The sequence below is a fragment of the Fundulus heteroclitus genome, chromosome 22, assembly GCF_011125445.2.
Source record: "Fundulus heteroclitus isolate FHET01 chromosome 22, MU-UCD_Fhet_4.1, whole genome shotgun sequence".
Classification (NCBI taxonomy): domain Eukaryota; kingdom Metazoa; phylum Chordata; class Actinopteri; order Cyprinodontiformes; family Fundulidae; genus Fundulus; species Fundulus heteroclitus.
Genome location: NC_046382.1, coordinates 27,368,189 through 27,384,590, shown reverse-complemented (window position 1 = coordinate 27,384,590; position 16,402 = coordinate 27,368,189). Strand labels below are relative to the sequence as shown.

Below are 16,402 nucleotides of genomic sequence, written 5' to 3'. Positions count from 1 at the left end.
TCAAAATCATTTGCCTTACATAGGTCCACCACTTTAATAAAAATAATTTTCCTTTTTAATATACAATTGCAGATGCAATAATAATAATAAAGGGGTTGTAACTTATGATTACCACTCAGTAGAGCTTTGCATTCCATAAGTCCTTGCATGCATGCTTTTCTTAGCTAACTTAAAGGAATAAAACCCACAGTCTACAGCCCAATGACATAAAAGGACTAAAATAAAAGTACGGCGTGCATTTATATCCATGCCCCTTTGTACTGATGCTCCAGCTGTAAATTAATCTTAGGATAAATGCAGCCGTTCTGTGAAGTCTTCAGATGTTTGTTAGAGCAAACTAGTGAAGATCAAGGGACATAAAGATGGGTCAGAGGTAGATGGTGGGGAAGTGTAAAAGGGGTTCGTTTATAAAACAAGTTCTCAAATTTTGGACTCCTCATAGAGCACCATGAAAGCCGTTGTCTGAAAATGAATAGAATGGCACACCAGTAGACCTACCAAGGCATGAGCATCCACATAAACTTATAGAGGCAGATGAGCAGCCAAAATATCCTGGTAACTCGGGAGGAGCTGCAAAAATCCACAGATCAGGTGGGGGAATCAGCTGAGCAGATAACTACTCATCATGCACATTACAAATCTAGCCTTTATTTAAGAAAACATACAAGAAACGCTGTTTGCAGTTTGCCACAACCCACGCTGTGAAAACAGCAAAAGATGGTGAGAAGAAGATGGCGGTTCAGTCAGATGAGACTAAGCCTTTCTGGCAGAATATTTGTGGCAGAAAAGTAAGATGGCACATCACCTGGACCACATCGTCTGCATGGTGAACCATGGTGGGGGCAGCATTGTGCTGCAGGGATGCTTGTTTTTAGAAGCTGGGCAGAGATGATGGGAAGACAGATAGAAATTACACACAGGAGATTATTGAAAGAAAACCTAGAGAACACAAATATGCACCAAACCTTTACATTTTTATTTTATTTAAATCAAGAAAACACACACATTATTGTCCACTTTACTTCATTGCATCTCCATCCAGCATTACAAATGATGCCGAACTCTTAGTTTCAATCAAATTCTGTACATGCAAATGTTTTTTTTTTAAATACTCACCTGTACACTGTGACTTTCTCCTGTATTGTTTACACTTAAACTGTTTACTTTTACATCACTGCTGCACCTTACACTGTAATTTAAATTTACTGTAATTTACAAGCTGTATTCTTGCACAAATGCCCTTTGCACAATCAGTTCTCCACATACAAATGTTTTTTTTTTTTTTTTAAATACTCACCTGTACACTGTGACTTCTCCTGCATAGTCTACATTTCAATTGTTTACTTTTGAATCACTGCTGCACCTTATACTGTAATTTGATTTTACTGCAATTTACAAGTTGTATGCAACGAAATTTCGTTCTGTGCGCACTCTGTGCATACAAAATGACAAAGTTGTCTAAGTCTAAGTCTATGTTATGGGCTAGTATGAGTTGGTCTAACACATGAAATTCTAATAAAATACATTACAGTTTGTGGTTTTGTCAAACAAAAACATCACAAACACTTTTGCCGGACACTATACGGCGTCCTCTGCTTTGACAGTTTTAGCAGTGTTCAAACGCTTCCCATCTCTACTAAAAGCAGCTCTGGAATCCCTGGTTTTTTTTTTCTGGACATTGCTTCTGTCACTCTGCAGAGTTATTACAGCTTTAATCAAACACAATCACGCACTCACACATATTTATCTTTTACTTGTGGAGTAAGACGGGGGAGGAGTGGATCCCTGTTTGACATGAACATTTCAGATAACATAGTAGAGAGGCGGAGCAGAGATGTGGACCTAATGGCTAATGTAATGAAAAGCAGAACTTTCCCACTCCGGAGCAATGTGACCCTTCAACCTACCCCACTACCCCGCCACCAAAAGAAAAAAAAAAAAAGGGAAAGAAGAAAGAAAAAAAAAACCTGCCCCTGTGTCTGGCAGAGTTCCCAATGAAACCACATGCATGCTTAGATTCCTGCATACAACAGCCTCCCATCGTCCAGCCCCCACATTCTTTCGGACCACTTGAACTTCTCAGGGAAAGGAGTTTTATCTGGAAACTACTGACTAAATGTCAGTTGGTATAAGCCGACACTTTGTTCACACAGATGGCTGTCCCAAAAGGGATAAGAATGCCTGCAAACAAAGGCACACCTTTGTCTTCTCTCTAGCTAATTTATTTTACTTTTAGGTGTTGGGACTCGTTTGATTTATTAAAAGAGGCAGGAATTTGGGAACCAGCAAAAAAACAAAAACAAACTTATTATAGAATATGAGAAATTCCATCTTGAGATTTATAAATCAAATTCAGAGCCATAAATCATTCATTTGTAGCTTTAGTTTATAGTTAAAATCAGCTTTCCTCTCGTTGATGAAGAACATAATTTAAAAATTTGCCATGAAATCAGCAAAAGATTAAAATTGTCATGTTGTCCTTCGACTGTGACCATTCTCTCAGTAGAAGGTGTCGTGTCAAGTAACCAGCAGCTTTATGTGTCACTGCTACACGAAAGTCAGAAGTGGAAAAAAGAAGAGTAAAAGTCTGCACAACGAACTCAAGAAAGTGAAAAAGAATGACAAGTGTGCCGTGATGGAGGTTGAGAGAAAACCTAAAAGCTGTCAGCTTGTCATGCTTGATGAGGAGCTACTGTATAAATCAAGGGGGACATCATCTGGAGGACTGAGAGTCAGAGTCACGTCATGGCTCAATCTTTCAGAGAGATGTCTGGCAGAGCACATCGCAATGAAAAAGGGGCATGCATGAGTTCACCTTTGACCCCCCCTTCACCCACCCCAGGTAGTTATTTTATTTTTTTTTTTTTAAAATCTCTGCTGGTGATGGGTTTGCGAAGGCTTGTGCTAAATCTGGTTTCTTTGACGGAATACACAAAACACAAAATCTACACTGAGATTATTTATTTTCAAACAAGCGTGTCTTATACCCCCTATTAATGTTTCGGTACTGATACAATGGTCAGCAAAGTATACAGCCAACCTAAAAACTCAATTTGATACAGTGATTCACAATGTAAACATTTGTTTTCAAAAACAGCTACAAAAAAGTTATAATAGTAATAAAATTTTTATCAGAGTTTTAAAAATCTTCTTTGCTCAAACATTTTATAAATAGACACCAGCAGCTCCTTTATATTAGGAATAAGCAATGTTGTCTTTCTGTGCAAATGATTATATGATATGACTATAACAGTGAGTTAAGTCTGTCTGCAAAAACCCAACAAGACTTTAGGGATTCATTATTTTTGCTGATTTATCTGGTTTTCCACTATTGGTTTCCTGAAATCCTCCATAAATACAGCCTTGTCATTTCAAAACATGATTGGCTTTAATAATTATGCATTGTTTAGCAGTGTAGTTGTTCTACTTAAGTTAATCAGTGTAATCAAGTAACGTTTATATTACTTTTGCATCTTATTATTAGAGCAAAATTGGTATTTAGACTCTCTTGCAATGCACACAAACACCTAGGAGTTGATCTTTCACGTACAAAATCTTTTTTTCTCCAGTTCTCTTCAAAATGTCCGAACCAGACATTTAGGTCTAGTTAAAATAACCTATTCTTCCACATATCTCCCGAGATCTTAAAAATAAAACATGGTATGCACCAAAGTCCTATTGGCATAATCGTGTTTTTCTAATTGAAAATTTCAATAACGTTTGGTCAGTGTTGTCTTTTATCAAATTGAATGATAACAATTTTTTTAAAAATAGTAACGTGAAAACAGTCTTAGTCGTAAGTTATGTCTAAAGTGATGGTTTCTATTTAAATAAGTCAAAATAAGTGAGTTTATTAGAGGCTGTCTAATGGGACTTTTCGCTGGGGTTACCTCAATTCTGCTTCTGATTGGTTGATCAAATCCTCATGACGTCTCCTCCCCAGGAACCACATGTAGCGAAGGAGCCGCTGAATTCTGAGAAAGAGTGAGCCTCTGGACCCGACCAGATCAGAGAGAGAGGCTTGGTTAACCTGGCAGATGGTGAATCCAAACTGAGGAACCAGCAAGAAATTCAACAACCTGTGAGAAAACCGACCACCTTTAAGTATGAGGGACATCCGGCTGAATAAACAGCTATTTGTGTTGACATTTCCCTGTCACCCGAGCTGAGAGACGGGGTTGTGGGAATTTTATAAGCCGAAAACCAACGTGAGTGATTGAGACATGGTCTCACACCGCAAAATAGGTCTAGGTAGTTCCCAGGTTTTAGATTCCTGCTTCTTTTTTTCCCCCTTCCACTCTCAAGCTCAGGAGGAAATTATAATCAAACCCAGGCAGCAACAGCGCTTTACTTTAAGCACCCGGGAGACAGAAAAACTGTTAATAATGGTTGGATCTTTAATTAGTTCAGCTAAGAATATTTTAAATGTTAGTTTCCTGAACATAAAATAACTTAATGTAGCGTGATCCGTGACACATTTTCACTGCTGAACTTTAAGTAGTGTATTTTATCTCCTCTTTTGTAACTATAACAAGAAATACCTCAAAACATTGTATTCAATTTTTGTGAATTGTGTTTTTGTTAGTGTCGCCCATCTAAACACACTGAGATATAACTCAGGTAAATGTCTCTTGGATGTTTTTTTTTATGTGAATGGCCTTAAGAGATGCTGAAGAAAGACATTATGAATTTCAGACTGGGATTTATTGAGTTGCAGTGCCGTATTTAGGTCAAGCTCCAAAAATACTCAATACATTTATAACAGTCTTGCAGTAAAAATGAGACTCCTGGTTGTTTCTGTCTGGTTCATGTGATGTCACAGGCCTGTGATCGTACCTTGTGGGATAAACATAGATGTCTGTCTCCTTCCTTTGCTGCTAGAAGGAAGACAGGCATCCAGGTTTACATTTTCGCTCTGTCTGCAAAGACTGCGCTCTATACAAGTTAGTGAAGTTTCGTACATTTATTGATTTACAAAAGTGCTTTAAAAAAATCTAAATGATGAGTCAAAGCATGTAACAATTAAATCCCCAAAACACTGAAAAAAGATCACACAAAATAATTCAGTTAAAGCTTTAAATCAATCCCAAAACAAACAGGAAGCTGTGTTGAGAATATAAAAAAAAGCGTGATGTGCGTACGTTGGGAGGTGCTTGTTAAAAGATGGCCGGCTACCTCCTGGACAAGATGAAGAGACACAGACACAGAGAGCAATAGTCAGGTCTGGGGCGAATAAAAGCATGAATGGCCTTTTCTGGGTCGGGAAGCTTTAAAAAAGGCTTTATTTTGGCCAAATGACACAGCTGAAAAAAGTCCAGACCACAGAGGCAATTTCATTTTTAAATGTAAAACCCTTAACAAAAAGCACTCCCACATTTTTCTTTAGATTAAAAGTCAAAGCACTGGCGTCTGTAGAGGTGCTGTCGCCAGATAAGATACATTCAGTCTTTTGGTCATTTAGAAACCAAACATTCTGGCCCAACCACTGTCTGACAGCTCTACTGCAACCTGGCTTCAGAGACAAGCAGATCTGGAAATCATCAAGTTACTCAAGACTTAGTTTTTATTAGCGTTCAGATTTCCATAATCAAATACTTATCCGGATCAGATTTTGTTAGAATGGCACAGGAAAGGCACAGACAGACAAACTCATGGTTTTATATATGAAATTAGCATAATTGCAACAAATTAGCATAATGGCAACAAAGCTAACCTTAAAAACAGCAGAGAGGAAACAATATGTGCAAAAAAATATGCATATACAGTGTCCAAAATACAAAGAAAAATATGTTAAAATGCACAATGTGACATAAATGAAAATTCCCTACATGGCAGATTGAAACAAATGAAGAGAGACAGGGGTGTTACACTCCAGGAGCAATTAAGCAGTAATCAGAGGCTGAGAAGGAGGGGGTGGGGGCGGGGGGCTGTGGCTGGGGGTTAATTTGAGCTCAGCAAGCTTATGGCGTATAGGGAAGAAGCTGATGGGAAACCTGGCTGTTCTGTTCCACGGGCTGCGTGGTGTCTTCCCAGACCCCAGAAGCGAGAACAGTTTGCTGTGTGGGTGGAAGGTGTCTTTGGTGATATTCTGGGCTCTGGTCGGGCAGCGTCTCTCTGCAACATCTTGAATATATATATATTATTTTTTTTTTTTTTTCTGCTGTCCTCACCAGCCTCTACAGGTGATACAGCTGGAGATGCAGCTGGTCAGGATGCGCCCTACGGTGCCCCAGTAGGTGGGTGAAAACGGGAGGAGAGAGATGCACCTTCTTCGTCAGGCAAAAGTGTATTTGCTGCTTGGCCTTTGTGACCAGAGCTGTGATGTGAACAGACCACGTCAGGATGTCCATTATCTACACCCCCAGGAACTTAAGTGGTTATTCCTCTTTCCACTGCTGCCTTGTTGGTGATGAGACGTGTGTGACGTGTGTGACTGGTCCAACCTCAGAACGAGGTTGCTGGTTCTCCTGACCAGCAACGCCTGACCAGATGTTTCACCTCCTCCTCGTAGGGGAGGAGGTGTGTCGTCACACTTTACAAAATGGTTTGTGGTACACCTGGGACAGCAGTCGTGTGCGATGCTGAGATGGATCTTGTCCATCCCAACAGATTGACGTCTGTTGGTGAAGAAGCTATTAATGGTATAAACCAGGGGTGTCAAACTCATTTTGGTTGAGGGGCCACATACAGCTTAATCTGATCTCAAGAGGGCCACACGAGTTAACTCATTGCAAGATTAAATAGAACTAATAAATGTGGACTTGTTGTTGATTTTTATATTAAGTTAATTTCACTTTTACACAATATATTATGAATAACCTTAGCGTTTTTAAGAAAAGTATGTGCAGTTTCAACAATACTTTTACTCAGTTAAACATTTACTTGTGCATTATGCATAAGAACTGATCACAGTGATTATACAATGTTGAAAAACATTTATTCACATTTTTTGGAACTTAAAAACACTGTCCTGCATGACAAAATACATCAAACAGATAAAAAATAAGAAATGATTTGAATTTTTCCACACCTGAAGCTTAATCTGCTAATTAAAACACAGAGCCCCTCGTGGACAGTATAGGAACTGCATATTTTCAATTAAACGAAGTACATGTTTTTTTTCAATAATTGTTTTATCATTCTCTTCCTTTTATCTTGTCCACTTGTGAAAGTCAAATCTGATGAGCTCTTTGTGGCATCTTATTGCCACATTGCCAGACTGGACACTGGAAAAAAAAAGAAAAAAAAAAAAAAAAAAAAAGCCACAGGGCCGGAGTAAATTGTTCGGCGGGCTGGATCCGGCCCGCGGGCCATATGTTTGACACCCCTGGTATAAACTGATGGGCTCTATGGCACTCAACCGTAGGATGTTGGTTGCATTCGTTCCATTAAAGATATCGTCAAGATGGGTCCCGACGATTCACAAATTGTTTACATTTCAAGATCAACACAATGATTCATTTGGATTGCTAGATTGTGTCTCAGGCATGTGTAAGTTGTGCCAAAGGCCGCGGGTGAATGGCTACCATTTAACAGGTACTTACAAACACAACAGGTTGTTCTCTGGACATGACAAAAAAGTAAGTAGAAGTCGCTCAGGCCTCCACGGTTCAAGGAAACACAAGTATGGATCTCAGGAGCATTATATAACAATACCACTGATTATCCTGCCTTCCTCTGTAATTACAGCATGTGGTAAAGGGTGTGTGTGTTTCCTTAATAACAAAAGACATTCTGTCTTCTTGAAGGGTGACATGAAACCTGTTTCCCCATTGAATTGCAGACAGCTATGAAATATTGACCAAGGGTTTCTCGACGCTTCCCTGATATCCATTCCTGGGAGGAACCTTTTTGTCAGCCACTTTCATCCCTGAAGGCAGGCTAAATGATACTAGCGGCTGCTGGATACTGGACAGCACGGTGATCTGGGAAACATCAAGTTCTGATTCCACAGCCAGTTTTCTTTTCAGATAACACCACACAACCCTTAAAAAATCCAAAGCTTTTAAGGACCCTTTTGGAACTATTGAAAACATTTCAAATGCATTGGTGGCCACCTGTTAGCAGTACAGAAAAAAAGTATAGTCAGACCCCTTGCAACAAATATCTGTGCAGAAATCTAGGGTAAGCTCTGAGGAAACACTAGAAGCAGCTTTTCTTCACTCTTTTTTCTGTTGGAAACCCATTTGCCCCAAGATTTTGAACTAATTTGAATCTTTTATTTAAAAAAAAAAAAAACCAAACATGAGGGAAAAAGACTAAACACAAGTCACATCATGATTTGGACAAATAGCTCACGCCTGGGGGAAACCCCCAGATCAACGAGGTGACCACAGCTCTGACTTGTGAGCAAAACACAGAATGATTTTGTGCAGAACAGTGAAACATATGTAGACACCCATGACATAACTCGCATATAAAGCAGGCCGTTCTAGTGGCACAGGTGTAGGAAGGAATTTACTGGCGCTTTGGCCCGCTGGTGCCTTGGTGGTCCTCGGTGTCCGGGGCTGGGTGCTCGGGCAGGCGCTGACTCGCTCCTGGCGGCTGCTTTGCAGGGCTTGGGCCCCTGTGTCTCTGTCGGGGGGTTAATTCCAGCCTCGTGTCCCTTGGGCCAATGGCTGGATCCACTCCGGCATAGGTAGCTGCCAGCAGAGCCCACGGGCTCTTCCCCACGGCTCCCGGGGGCTTCGGCATTGTGGCTATTGAGCGGTTTCCAGGGCCCTGTCTCTCCTGTGTTGGCCCCTCTTGGGCCCCTTTGCTCTGGGGGTCCCTTCGGGCATCTCGGGTTTTGGTTCCCCTGGCGTCTGCCTCGGTGCTCTGGTGGGCAGGTCTTTGGCTCCTCACAACCACTATTGAGCATTTTTCTCATGGGTAAACATACATACACAAGTTCACTCTCACAAACTCCAACAGGTGCTTGGATCCAGGTTACTTACAGATTGACTTCTACTCAGAAAACTACCAAAAGCTTTAGCTGTCATGTTACACATTTCATAGTAAATAGTACAGTATATTCTTCAGTGATGGTATCAAGGTGTTGATTGGTTGTACCTGTAATACTTCACCGGCTGGTTTTGCTGTTCTTTTTATAACTCTCTTTGCAGGTGAAGAAGCAGACTCTGAGGATGTTATATTGTTCTCTCACTTTCCTCTCCTCTTTTAGCATTTTGTCTCATCTGTTTCTCTCCTTTTTTCCCTTTTTCACCTTCCCATTTCAGTGTCCGATGAACACGAAACAGTCCCAGCTTACAATCTATTAAAGCTTCTTGCCGTAAAACTGCTGGTGACCAAATACAAAATATATTTACATACTGCAAGGATTTTATTGTTTGGAATTGCAGTTTTCAGTAACAACTGATCACTTGCTGCTGTGGTAAATGCCTGGCAGACTGATCTCAACACATTTAAATATTTTTGCAGGGTGCTTGTTTGTTAGGTTTCCAACTTACTGCTATCAGGCAGCATTTCTTCAGACTTCCTCATTCTCACTGGATTAATTGCCTCATAAATCTTCTCGGTTTGTTTCAAGTTTGAGACTTTGCTATCACCTCCTTAGTCACGAGTGGACATTGCATTTTGTACCGATGCTGAGCTCATTATTCCAAAAACAACCTCGTCAGTCCTCTGGGAGCTTTTGGCTGTTTTCGCGGCTAATGAATACGATAGCCTTTGAGAGCCACAAGTTTGAACACAGCTGAAAAAAATACAAAAATTATTAGATGTTAAACATGAAAATGAGATTTAAGGTGTTTATTTAAATATGCTGATCACACGATTTAATGAGGCAATGTTCTGTTTTCAAAATAGAATCAAGGGGAAAATAATGTACGGTTTGTTTGGATTCAGCCAAAATTTTGGACAGTTGGGATGTGCAGATGAGAGGGAAGCACTGTTAAAGCGACTTTGTGTTCCTGTAACAAAACAGCGTCTTTGTCGGGATATATTTAGGGTACGGTCTCCACCTTTAGCTGAAAATGGCTGGGCTACACCCCTCTCTGCTGGTCCACTTTGAACCTGAAATAATTCACATTGTTCCAGTTGGATCGGCTCCCATCGCGGTAACTGCGTAAACTTACACATGCTCGTAATTACACACGGACACACACACACGGGGAATGCAGCTGTGTGGAAAAAGACAGACCTGTTTACAAATGTGGAGGAGCTGGCTGGAGTCCCCACTGTGGTTGTCTTTGGACGGCCTCCAGTGGTTAGTACTGTATGTGGTTCACTTTAATTTGGGCGGGGGCGGTGTAGCTGTGGCAGCTCTCTTGTGGACTTTCACATTTGAATGAAAACGGTTTGAAACGAAGTGGTTTTCATTTTTGTCACGTCACAAATGTCTGTCTTATACTTCATTTTGACATTCAACAGAAGGACGACACTGACTATAGCGGGGCAATGGCTGAGGGCAGGTTTTAAATGAGTTTAGCTACTAAAAGTAGCTTAATCAGAAAAAAAATCTATTGCATGCAACACATGCGAAGAGATATGAATCGTCAAAAAAGAACAGTCGATTGCACGGGTGAAAGGGTTTGGGTCATGACCTGGGTATTTGATTTTTAAGAGAGCCTGTAACTCACATCACCAGACGCACATATTACGAAACCCGGTGCTCCCCCAGCTTCACATCTAAAGTCAACAACTGCTCACTTAGAGTAATGTTTCTGCAGGCCCACGTTTATTGAAACCAGCTGTTTGCAGACTCTACAGCTGGAGCTGACAGCGCAGCTGCAAACAGTTCATTTAGTGGAGTTCGGCAGCACCGGGAGGTGTTATCTAGAAAATGATGCAAAGTAAGACAGGATTCCTACATATTTTTTATTGTAAAAAAAAAATCCTAACTTTTCCACACACTATTTTCAAGGGATCTCACTCTATTTTAAACCAATTAAAAGTATCAATACAATAGTTTTCTATGAACCTATGGCAGATATTTCTGGACTGGCCACTCTTTATAAATATGGAACCTGGTTGGGTGGACTGATGGATAGGTGGGGAAAATAGGTATGTAGATGCAGGGATGGATCAACAGAAAAATAAATGGATGACATAGCGTTAAACTTTATTTCTAAAGTATTTTAACATTTTAACCAAGGTAAACCAAAGTGGTTATATTGGATGAATGGATGGATGGATGGATGGATGGATGGATGAATAAAGGTTTTAGACATTGGGAATGAATGCATGCTATATTTTTCCCTCTGTTAATCCAACCTGGAAAATCATTTGACAAAATTGCATTTTATTTCCCAAATATTTCTTTCTCATACTGCTGAGGTGTGACAAAAAAAAACAAAAAAGTGATCAAAATGCCAACGTTGAGAAGGGTCCTTAAAATGTACATTCACAAGCTGTTGAATGGAAACTTTAGTCCCGGTGAATGTGTCATATTTCAGTTATCGGCGCTTTGAAAGCAGCTTCACACACTTCCTCAGCCACCATCTCTCACGTATCGCTTAAATCCCTGCGTGCAGTGCTGTAACGCATATCCTCTCTGCATATAAGGTTAAAAAAAAATATACAGAAACTGAAAACAGAAAGTGAATACACCTCACAGGGCTGGCTGTTTTCACGCTGATCCTGCTGCAGATTCGCGCAGGTTTTTGTTTCCTTGTCCCACGGTTCCAGGCCTTGTTAGATAGCTGTTTACACTATCGCTTTGAGATGGCTCATCTGGTTTCCCCAGAAAAACAGGCCACTGCTGCGTTGCCTCAGATCTCCTGAACTCCCACTGTTCGTCTGTGACGGCGGCTGCCTATTCTCATGGACAGGCAGGAAAACCCGACAGAGGGGCTTTGTGGAGACCTTCAGATGAGACTGGACTGGAAATATGGGCGGATCAAGCTTCCACCACTCCTATATACATTGTGATGGTGAGTTATTTCCTTTAGGTAAATGTGCTTCACTTCCCTTCCTCTATGTAGCGTTAAGGAACTTTAATAATCAGGAGTAAGTTGCTTCATTTCTACTGGGGTGAAAAAAAAAATGGAGGAACGCTGCAACTGTCTCCTTCTTGGCATCTTTTCTTTTCCCTCTGCTTCCAGAGTGCGCCTCATGTTCTAAATTTTGCTCTCGAGGACGGCATTGCACACAGCGAATGCTTGCCTGCTTTCACCTCCTCCCACATGGTCTCTTTACACCGAATGAGTAGGACGAGCTGCTGCTCTCCCTCTCCTCTGCGCCACCTGAATACAGCAGACCTTTGAAGAGAGCACGGTTTATTTATCTTTTCCTAGCGGAGAAGGTGGCAATACGAGGTAATTACGTGCCACAGACGGCTGGCTGACACCGCCACAGCGAGGACACAGTGGATGGGAAGCAAGCGTGTGATCTGAGGGGCCTCAGTGCAGTTCTCCAAAATGATCCAAATCCTCCAAGAATCACTGACGGCGTGCGATGTGGGTAACATCGAGCACCGATTCCAGCTCACACCGTCAAACGCTGTTCTGCTGCAGCAGCTATAACACTGCCTCCATGGTGTTTGAGCTCTCAGTAAGCTTGGGTGCAATCTGTTTGGGGGGGGGGGGGGATCTCAGATGTTGTGCAGGAGGAAGCGACAGGAAACCGTCCGCTGCTGATGTCGTTTGGCCGGGCCTCAGCTGACGGGGATAAATTTAGAGGTCTCTGTCTGTTCCCACCCACTACGCTGCTGTTGTTGTTGTCTTACTGCAGGCTGATAAAACATTCATTTCCTGAGCTCTCTGCAGTCACCACGGCCACACCCCACAGGATGACCCCTGTCAAAGAAGGCATCGGGTCAAGAGTCACGGCACGATCAAGGCAGCTTCCCAAAATAAACATTCAGGTCCACACAAGTATTTCTCTTGATACATTCGGATCCTCTCAACGAAAAAAAACAGAAGAAGAAGAAAAGAGAGAAGCCTTTGAGAGTTTGATGCTTTCTGTGTCTCTGTGTGTGTGTGGGAGGGAGGGTGAAACTTGTTGAGAACTTTTCCAACACTACACTGCCATCTAGTGACGACTTGGCGAACCGATGGAGTTCCAAAACGCAGGCTTTACTTCAGCGTTGCACAAGCTGTCACTCCGTTTTGTGGATCCTCCGAGGGTGATGTGGGGAAAAAAAAGAAGAAGACGAGGAGAGAGAGAGAAAAGATTTGTGGTTTGGGGCGCGAAGTTTGCACTTCAGATCTCTGTCAGTGAGACGCTGCCGACAAATCCTCCGAGCACCCAGATCCAAGTGGGATGTTTGAATTATTAAATTCTTGAAATACTAAAATGCAAAGTTTTATGTGATCAGGACTTCTAAACTGATTTGTTGACTAACAAATTATTTAATTTATCTAGCTTTTGAAGGTTCTTCTTACATTTAAATTTTTCAACAATAGATTTATAAAAATCTGAGAAAAATTTATAAATCTCAAAACTGCAACTATATATATATATATATATATATATATATATATATATATATATATATATATATATATATATATATATATATAAATAGAGAAAAATTAATGAATCTCACAACTGCAACTATATGTTTATATATATATATATATATATATATATATATATATATATATATATATATATATATATATATGCAGTTGTTGTGGCATTTATTAATTTGTCTCTATTTTTTATAAATCTATTGTAAAGAAGAAGTATAAGTAAAGTAAAAAAGTATAATAAAAATTAAAAAAAGTTAAAAATAATAAAAATAATAAAAATAGTTATTCTTGAATAAACAGAGTGGTATAAACTCTCTTCCAGCAGGGGAAGAGAAGTGAACATAGATCTATTTTTATTGATCTTTCACAAAGGGATCTAACAAGTGTAATCTTTACTTTGGGGGACCCAGGTTTGAGTTCTGGTTGCGTCAGGAAGGCCTTTCAGTGTAAAAACTTTGCCAAGTGTTCAAGTTGTAATAACTTGTTGTGGCGGCCCCTGAAAAAGGAAGCAGACCCAATAACTCATTCACTAATATTTATTAAGTGTAACAATAAAAAGAAAAGTAGATCATTAAATTAAGAAATCAAATAATAATAATATCAATAATAATAATAATAATACATAGGCTTTGGAGAAATAAAACAACATTGTGATAAATGCAGAAGCCAGTCTATTGTTGGAGACAGAGAAACACAAACAAAAGCTACTGCTTCTGTTCCCCTGGAACTGGAAGAACGTTGAGTTAATTAGCATACGAAAAATGGTTCCACATCTTTTTAGTTTTTCAATGTTGTAACAGATCCTTTAAATAAATCTGTCTATCTATCTATCTATCTATCTATCTATCTATCTATCTATCTATCTATCTATCTATCTATCTATCTATCTATCTATCTATCTATCTATCTATCTATCTATCTATCTATCTATCTATCTATCTATCTATCTATCTATCTATCTATCTATCTATCTATCTATCTATCTATCTATCTATCTATCTATCTATCTATCCCCCCACACACACACACACATATCATATATACAGAGTAAAAGAAAGAGAGGAGTTTTTTTTACTCCCCACTTCTGACAGAATACCAGATTCATGAAGATTTCAGCCAAAACAAGACTTCAGCATGTGAAGGATCTGCCTCGTGTCTCAGAGAAAAGCGGTGACATGATCACAACAATTGGCTACAGCACAACATAGCAAATGTAGCAGCGGACATGTTGACACAAGGGATAGAAAAGTGGGTGGAAGGCGATAAAAAAGAACAACAACAACACATGTAACTTACCTTCATCTGGCATTGGATGTTATATAAACTCCCCAAATAACTCTGCAATGCTACAATTGAATTGGATTCCTACAGATTCCCACAGATTGGGTTTTTATTTCAATGTAAAACGATATAATGTGCCAGTCCTCACTACAATAACAAAAGGGACAGAAAGCATTGCACGTTAAAATATTACACTATGAAAATCCTTTGTATTTCTGACTGATTTGCCAGAAAACAAGGAATAAAGTCATGTGCATCAAAACATGCCATCTATGATCCACAGCTGACTAAGGCTGAGGTGAGAGGTGAGGCTCCTCTCTGCAGAAAGGTGACTGTCTGACAGTGGAAGTCCGGCACAATAGAGCTGCATTGTGTGCATCTGGAGATCTGACTTCCAGCTGTTTTTATGGGGTAAGCTTTCAGACCGGCAGCAACATGAACAGGCGTCAGCACTGTTTGGCTCCGCCGCTGTGTCTTATCGCAGAGCCCAACAGCTGAGGAGAAATCAAAGCTTCTCTCATGGGGCATGAATGTTTGGGGCTGCCGTCTTGGTGCGTTTAAGCTTTCTTTGGAATTTTGCTATTTTCATGTTTTGTTGTTCCCCTTTCGAGCACTCGCCAAGCCGTTCGCTTTGGTCAACCGGCTCCTTCATGTGAAAGGCACAGTGCCGTAGGATGAAAGTACAAGGCAGACTCCCCTCATTGATTGGATGGAGCATTCACCACTGAGCCTCTGATCTGGAAGGCAGAGTTACAACTGGGCTTCGCTTAATGTTGGCAGAAGTTTGGGGATGCTGCAACCGCTAATTCTTATGTATGCGACGTAGCTGTCTCGGGGTGAAAGGCACTTTAATAACACAGCATAGTACTTGAAAAACAAAAGTGCAAAAGCTTCAAACTGTTTAATTGGTACGGTTTTTCATTTTGTTCCCTCCTCTGCAAAAGTTACAGATGAAATTATTTGGATTATTGTTTCTTCAAAAAACACAGGTAGATACATAAGTTTATTAATCACTGAAGTGTATTTATTTTTATTTTATGAAAAAAAAAGGGTCTCCCGATATGTGGGTTAATGGTTGGGGTCAATAAGACAAATGAAACGTCAGGACCACCTCGCTCTTTTCTATAATTCACAGCTGGTACAAATAAAATAAACAAAATGAAAACAGCAATAATAAAAATATAACATCGTCCTTCTCCTAAAATTCATTTAATATATTTCCATCAAGTCTTTGATGGACTTGCTCAGTGGTGCTCATGATGACGAATAATAATTCTCCTTAATACCAAAGAATCTGCCATAAAATATGTTGGGAAAATACAGTAAAACTATGACATATAAAGTTTGATTAGAACACACAGCAGCTACAACTAATTAATTTGCTCAATGAAATAAAAAAAATCATGTATATTGTGTGATTATTTTAGCAAAAGCTCAGAGTCAAAACTTAATATTAAAAACTTTAAATCATCTTTTGAATTATTATTTTTTTGTCAATCAGATAATTATCAAGATATTCCAGAGTGGCTTTCTTTTTTTATTAGGGGATATTCATAACTGGTTTCTCACAAAATCTTACAAAAAAAAGGGCAAACTTGGAAAAAGCCATGTTGTAGGTTCTTTAATATCAATAAAAATTTGTAAATTGTTAATGTTGTCTTTGACATCTGGTCAAGTTAGATGGCTGGAAATGATTTTTAACGTCC

The 16,402-nt window shown here is 39.8% G+C and overlaps 1 protein-coding gene across 1 annotated transcript in view; it reads left to right on the top strand.

The window, feature by feature from the left end:
- Nucleotides 1-16,402, top strand: part of mgmt (O-6-methylguanine-DNA methyltransferase) — a 303,909-nt gene that overhangs the window by 251,417 nt on the left and 36,090 nt on the right. The gene's annotated exons all lie outside the window — the stretch shown is intronic.